The following is a 7,494-nucleotide window of genomic DNA, read 5'->3' as shown; positions in this document are numbered from 1 at the left end:
CTCTTGAGAGTCTCAAGATGTTGAGCTTAAACGTGTCCTAGTCAAAGAACAGCCTTGGTGCAGCCAACTTCTCCAGTTGGAATGCTTTTAAGTAGGAAATAATCCTGTTTATCATTCAAACACTTATTCAGACACTCATTAATGTTTGTGCTACCCCTTCTGAATTTCTGGACAGATTGTTTCAGGCTCAGCAGCCAACATTTAAATAAAAAATATTTAACCATGAGTTGTTGTGGTTTTTTTTTTTTAAAAAAAAAAAATTCCACTTATGCAGAAATAATTGCTTATCATATCAACATTAAAAAAATCAAAATACAGCCAGTGGAAACGAGATACAAAACAGGCAAAAGCATTCACGTTCAACTGAACTAGTTTTGTTTAGAAAATTAACAGACAATGCATTTCCTTGGCTGAGACCTTGGTTTGTGTGCCAAGTTCCATGTCACAGAGATTCTTCTTCTTAGCACATCATCACAAGCTCAGAGGACACTACCAAGGAAGCAAACTCAGTTCTGCCCAGTAGGAACAGCAATAGCCCTGGGACCACTTAAAGGAATGTAGCAAAACATTTTTTTAGTGAACAAAACGTATCTATTTTATCTCCTTGTAACTGTTTGGAAGCTAGAGAATGATGTAGCTTTATAATATACATTCTGGTTTGTTACTGCATCACTTATTGCATGTCAGAACATTTTACTTTGGAAAAAAGCACAAGAATTCTTACAAGATTACAGGGATACATTTGTATCGATTTCCACAGACTGGTCAGAAGAAGGAAGCAACTACAATGATTGTGTTCTTCAAAACAACATCTGAGGATCAGAAGGTCACTGGGAACATGTCGTTTCATACCAGCTACCTTGCTATTAGATAGAAAAATGCCAGCAAGAGTTAAGAGAGAGTTGCTTCAGACAACGGGAAGCACAAAACACAGGCAATCAGAGGGGATTCACAACAACAGAGATCTAGGGAAAACACAATTATGTCTGCACAGGAGATACGTAAAAACAAAACTGGAGCTTGAGAAGGAGCAAGTACAGAACTAGGCAGACTGCTTCCACAGAATCACTGAAGTTGGAAAGACCGCTACAGTCATCCAGTCATCAGCCCATCCCTACCATGCCTACTGACCACATCCCTCAGTGCCACATCCACATGGATCTTGAGCACCTCCAGGGATGGTGACCCCACCACCTCCCTGGGCACCCTGTGCCACTGCAGCACTGCTCCTTCTGAGAAGAAATTTTTTCTAATATCCAATCTTCCCTGACACGACTTGAGGCCATTCCCCTCTCATCCTATCACTGTAACCTGGGACAAGAGGTTGACTCCTACCTCACCACAATCTCCTTTCAAGTAATTGTAGAGAGCAATAAGGTCTCCCCTGAGCCTTCTCTTCTCCAGACTGAACAATCCCAGTTCCCTCAGCAGCTTCTCATAAGACTTGTGCTCCAGACCCTTCACAGTTTCACTGCCCTTCTCTGGACGCTCCTGGGCCTCCATGTCTTTCTTGTAGTGAGGAGCAATACAGCCTCTAGTTTTAATACTGATACTCCTTCTACATAAGCTGCTAGTACTCCTCTGGCCCATACAATGTAGGAACTACAACTATCCTGACTTTAGAGGTAACCCCCAAAATCAAGCAATTTGCCATATACTGGAAAGAGACATCTTATGTCCATTCCAGTAGTGAAGCAGTGGGAAGATGATAAAAAAAAACAAAAAACAAAAAAATTAAAGAGAAGAAGCTTTTTCATTCTTTACTTCAGCATCCTTTATTCAATTCAATCATTGTCCCCTCAGGCTGAGAAAAGGACTGGCTTTACTTCTCTGCCCCACCATACTAGTAGAGAAGCTGCAAAGAACAATATTCCTGCTTCATAATTGATATGAGTCTAAGTAAAGTACCTCATCTCCAATACATATGAGAAAGGATGGTTTGTCAAAGAAAATTAGTAGTAACAGTATTTCAGCATAACAGTAATGAAATGAATGACTGTTAATTGTTACTGAATTAGCAATTTAATTATGTACAAATGCAAGCAAGGACAAAATTTATGCAGACAGAAAGCCTAGTTGGACATATTTAAGTATACTCGAGAAAGAGATGGTCACAGTACAAGTGATACTGAGGACAGGACCCAAATCAGAAGCCAACTGATTGCCAGCACCAGGACTAACACCTGGTAGAGTTCAGCAGCCACCACTCCTTGCTGCCATGGAGGGTTCCTACTGTTGCTGCAAATAAGTGATCAAACCCTGACAGCATGCTGGCACACAATTAAAGGACTTCTAATTGCCATGCCTCAAATTCCATCTCTAAGCCTGCTAAGAGAATGCTTGCAAAACTCTTTAATAAATCATAGAAATCAGAAATGGAAATTAGGTCATCTTGCCCATACCTCCCATCCACGCTGTGCATTTGCTCCCTGCGCTGTGCTGCTGAGTGCTCTGTCTCAGCAACCTCTAAATGATTTAGGTGGTGAGGTGTCCCCCGATTCCCCAGGCAGCACAGCACATCCCACTGTCAGCACAGGATGCTTCCCACCCACCTCCCCCATCCCTTCCACCCCAGTTCTGCCTCTTTCTGACTTGAGTCTTTCCCTGCTCCTATCTTCCTCTGGCTCTTCCACGCTCTGGGTGCTGCTTCAGCTGCCATCCAGCAGAAACTGTTGCTCAGGAAACGTTCCTCTGTCTCTCCTGTAATCCCACTGTCGTGTGCTGCTATTTTTAGGAGGAAAAGGAGGTGGTAAGGGAATGAAAGGCTGCCAGCTCCAGCTGTACCAGAATAATGCTCCAGTACATGAAAACTACATTACAGTGTTTTCCTTTAAGCATATATAATTAACCAAAACTTTCGGTATTCTGGAATGATCCAAGAGAGAAGAAAGGGAAAATGTAGGTTCCAACACATACACACACACACAACAAAACAAACAATAATCTTAGTCCATCTTTAAACTCTGCAACTGGGCTTGCCATTCTACATTTTCTTCAAAGATTTTCCTCTGGCATTTGCCTGCTGAGATAAATGGTTAAATTGGAAACATACTGAAAAATAAAATGGCAAATGTAGTTACCTATTATAGAAAACTACTCAGTAAGAGGCAGATCCATGTAATGCCAATCTCTAAAATGGGACTGAAACCCATATTTTACTCCTCATTTGGGCTGACCATAGGCAGAGCCACCACCCTGTCTTCCTCCCAGTCATCTCATCCCTGTGCCTCTCTGACCAACACAGCTGCCAAATTCCCCATGGAAACCACTTAATCTGTGCAACCAGTGCCTGAGCTACCAAAACTATCTAGGAAAACAGAAAGTATATCACTTTTTTTTTCTTTTTTTTAAATTATTGTTAAGATTACACTTTTCTGTTCTTCAAGCCAAACCTTGTATTTGCTAATGCCATAAGGTTAAGCATCAACTACTAGGAAAAAAGTAGAGATACCACGTTGCTTAATGCAAGCACTTCTATACATCAATGGTTTTGTCTGCCCAGATGCACACATTCAGGTACCATAGCACCCACACAGCACAGAGGCTGAGCACTGCATGCCCCAAAACGCTGCTCTACAACAGCTGTAACTCAATGGAGAAAAAATAGAGATGAATTCAGCAGATGCGGTGAAGTAATCATCTCCAGGGCCCTCCAAGAGATTACAGCTTCCTGATCGCAGCTACAATTTGTAGGGTCAGGTCACAATGCCACTGTCTACACCGGATCAAGCCTCATTTCGTAGGCAAGGTTACCAATTATCAAGGGAAGATGCACAAAGACATTACCCTGTGCAAGTCAGGATACAAGAACAGGTCTCTCAGCTAGCATAAACATATGTTTCCTAGGTCTGGAGGAGCATTTTTTTTCCACAGCTTGTTTGCATCTACTGGCTTATTAAATGAGATTTTATTTGCAGCTGGTATGTCCTAGGAAACCAGGAGGCGTTAAGACATAATTGCCCTCAGACTGATGAGGAGTAAACAAGGTGACTTCCACCAGGGATGCAGCTCGGCTGCTACCAGCAGTGCCATGGGGACCCAAAAGAAGGGGCACTCGCTAGTGAGAGCAGCCATAGGAAGGGGAAGTGGGAAGAGAGGGGAGGCAGGAGCCATGCTGGGGAGTGGGGCTGGGGGGGTGTGCATTCTTCCCTATGGCCCATTAAGGCACTGCGATGACTTGCTATTTCCACCACATTCATCAGAAAACACATACTGCATACAAACAGATGCACCCGCATATACCCAACACTGCATCTCACTAACTCTTCTCTTTACACTCTCCCTACTCCAATTTTTTTTTCTTTATATCCACAGATGCTTTCAATTTCTTTCACTCTTTGCCCCACACACGCTCCCAGTCTCCCGTCTTCCACATTCTTCTTTAAGCCTCTAAGCTAAAGGCTTTCCTCAGCAGGATCCCACATCTGGTAGGGGATCCTCACACACATTTCAGTGCTGCCTTTGTTCCTTGGCTTGCCAACAGATGGGTTCTGATAGGTAGAACAGCGGCTGAAAGGGGTTCTCTGTCTGTGATACACAAAGTACTTCCAAGGTCTGTAAAGAACAGGGTAAAAATGGAAGGGATCCATGTAAAAAAGGGTTTTCCTCCTCTTTTTAATTGGTATGCACCTTTTAAGCTTTTATTTATGTATGGCCTATTCATACGCTGTGTCCTGCAGGATACAACTAGATCCATAAGTGATTTAGGAAACTAACAATTTCTTTTTAGCTTTTATTCATTTTACTTGAAAAAACAAACAGCTCTGCTGACATTGTCAAATTAAATCACATAAAAAGTAAAGCTGGCATTTTCCCCCAGAGCCAAAAAGCTGAACATTACTCAAACTGTATTGCACCAATTATTCAGGAAAGGGTGCAGGAGACCCTGAGCTTGCTGTCTACATGGCACACTGTCTTGCGTTAACTCAGTTGTCCCAAATCCTGACCCATTTCAGCTTTTATACACATATTCAGTTCCCAGCAACCCGCCCGAGTTCCCTCCGCACTGCTGCTTGCAGTGACAGCTATGGGTAAGGGTGGGACAAGAGCAGAGAGCCTGTGGGATTTCTCTTCCTGAAGCTAACACAAGTGGTTATGCTCCTCCTCTCCGCTGCTGGTGCTGTTCAGTTCACTGGCCGGAGACCTTACCAAAGAAAACATGCATTTCTCTTTGGGTGTTTCCAACTAGCAAAGGGAAGAGTAAGAGCTCCGTATCCACATGTAGCCCTGGACCACTAGCCCATCGCTAGAAATGGCAAATACCGGAGATTAAAAATTAAGAGAGCTACTACAAAGTGAAATAATCCCTGTCTAATTTTTGCACCAAATAAAACAATCCATCGTAATCCATCAGAATAAACATATTTTCAGTTTATCAGACAGCGATCTTATTTTTCACTTACATAGACTCGTTTATTTTCACTTGATTAGACAGAGATTAACTCTGAACAAAACACTCTGAGCGTTCAATCTCTGCAATCCTGCCTCCACAGTTGGCTATATGACAAATCGGACGCTCAGGCACAACATCCCCAGCCACACCAGGGGTATTTCAATGTAGGAAACAGTTATCAAGGCTTTCACGTTGAAAATGCTGGAGCTCAAGAAATAAGGGCTTCATCTCAGGAGCCCCAAGTAATCTTTTATAAGCACTCCTAAATGGTTTGATGTCTTCTCTGAGACAACATCCAGCCATTTACTGCTACGTGAGATTTCCATGAAGCAAGCCTGAATGCCGCCCGCTGTGCATAACATGTTTAACACATTTCAACAAGTTACTGTGAACTTCACATCACACCCGAAATACATACACCCAAGTGACATTTGACAGGTTAAGGAACCCACCATGCACAGCCCCCAAAGAACTCACTGCACCAGACAAGAGAGATAACAAAACATAGGTGATAGCATGCTGCCGTGGGTCAAACCCAAAGCCCAAGCTCACATTACATATAAGAAACCCACAGCCTTCAAATAAAACCCTGCAAACAGCAGCTTTTTGCCATCCCCTACAGACAGAAAAAGACCTCACCCAGTTTAATTCACAAATTACGTAAGTTGCAGCTTCGCTTTTTCTTGCTCCTTCTTAGAAGAGAGAAGAAAACCCAAACTAAAATTAGAGCCCTTCAGCTCTGCTGCAGTTCCTCAGAAGAGAGGCACAGCCCTGCCCCACCCTGCGGCCCCCAGCCCTCCTCCTCCTCCTCCTCCCCCCAGAGGCTGAACCTGCCCACCGCAGAAGCAGGCTCCCATCAGATGACACAAAGGCAATGGATGCTTAATGCCATCCAATTCACTGGGGATGATAATTTTCCTCTGCAGCAAGCAGATCTGTGGCATGGTGAAGGCTCCGGGAGCCTTCCTGATCCAGTGCCAGCAGTCCCACAGCTTTCACCCCAGTGCAGTGTTCCTGGACTCTCCTCTCCCATACTGCCATGCAGGGCTCATCCCAGCACAGGAGCTGAAAGTTTCCAGCCCACAGAGAGCAGCGTTCATCCATCTGTGCACAGGAGTGCACGAAGAGGTGCGGCAGGACCGGCGATGTCATCGCATCCTGATGCAGCAGGGTGGTCCTCGCCTTTCCTACACCACAAAGGACTCATTGCCAGAGTTTTAGAGGTAAAGCGTAAGCCTGATCAAATCTGACCAATGTTTAGTGGTCAAAAATGTATTTTGCTTAGTTGCTTTGAGACTTAATTATATTCACATTTATATACATAATATATTACACATACACAAATCTTTTAGCTTTCTATTGACATAGAAATTGCTGGAATTATTAAAAGTTAAAGGAATGAGCTGGCATTCAGACTGCTATACTGTAGAACCACAGATGTACACGGGGCACACCTCATGTTTGGAAAGCAGTCCTGTGACTTGCAGTTATTTTGACTGCAAAGATTTCAGATGAACAAAGTGGGCACTTTCCCTTCAACTTACAACTGACATTCACATAGAGCTCAGCAAATCAGAGAATCACAGAATTGTAGAAGCTGGAAGGGACCTCTGGAGATCATCCAATTTAAAGTTCTGCTAAAGCAGGTTTGCTGCAGTAGGTAACCAATTGACCAAGCAGTAATTACACCACCTCAAATACAACCACTGCAAAGCAGTGCTCAAACCTCTGAGCATCATCCTAAGTGACCTCCTCTACTAACAGAGCCAAAACAAAAATCAGAAAACTGCAAAGCTACGTTGGATACTCTTTGCTACTTGTAATGATGACGAGGCAGGAGTTTTCCAGCGTCTCTGTACCTGGTAAAGTTTCAGCTCTTTGAATGAAACCCTAAGGAGAGAGCACCCCTCTCCATCCCCAGTCTGGGTCTCCGAAGCCAAACCCATCCGCAGCGAGAAAATTATCACATCAGCGATGCCAAGCATCCCGACGGGCACACCTTCGGCTGTCTCTTTCCTCCCTCCCGAAGCCCTGCGCGGGCACCGCCGCTGCCCCGCCACGCACCTGGGAGCCCACCCCTAGCTCTACGAGCGATGTCCCCG

The sequence above is a fragment of the Meleagris gallopavo genome, chromosome 3 (genome assembly GCF_000146605.3).
Source record: "Meleagris gallopavo isolate NT-WF06-2002-E0010 breed Aviagen turkey brand Nicholas breeding stock chromosome 3, Turkey_5.1, whole genome shotgun sequence".
In the NCBI taxonomy this organism is placed as follows: Eukaryota; Metazoa; Chordata; class Aves; order Galliformes; family Phasianidae; genus Meleagris; species Meleagris gallopavo.
This window is presented reverse-complemented; position numbering follows the sequence as displayed.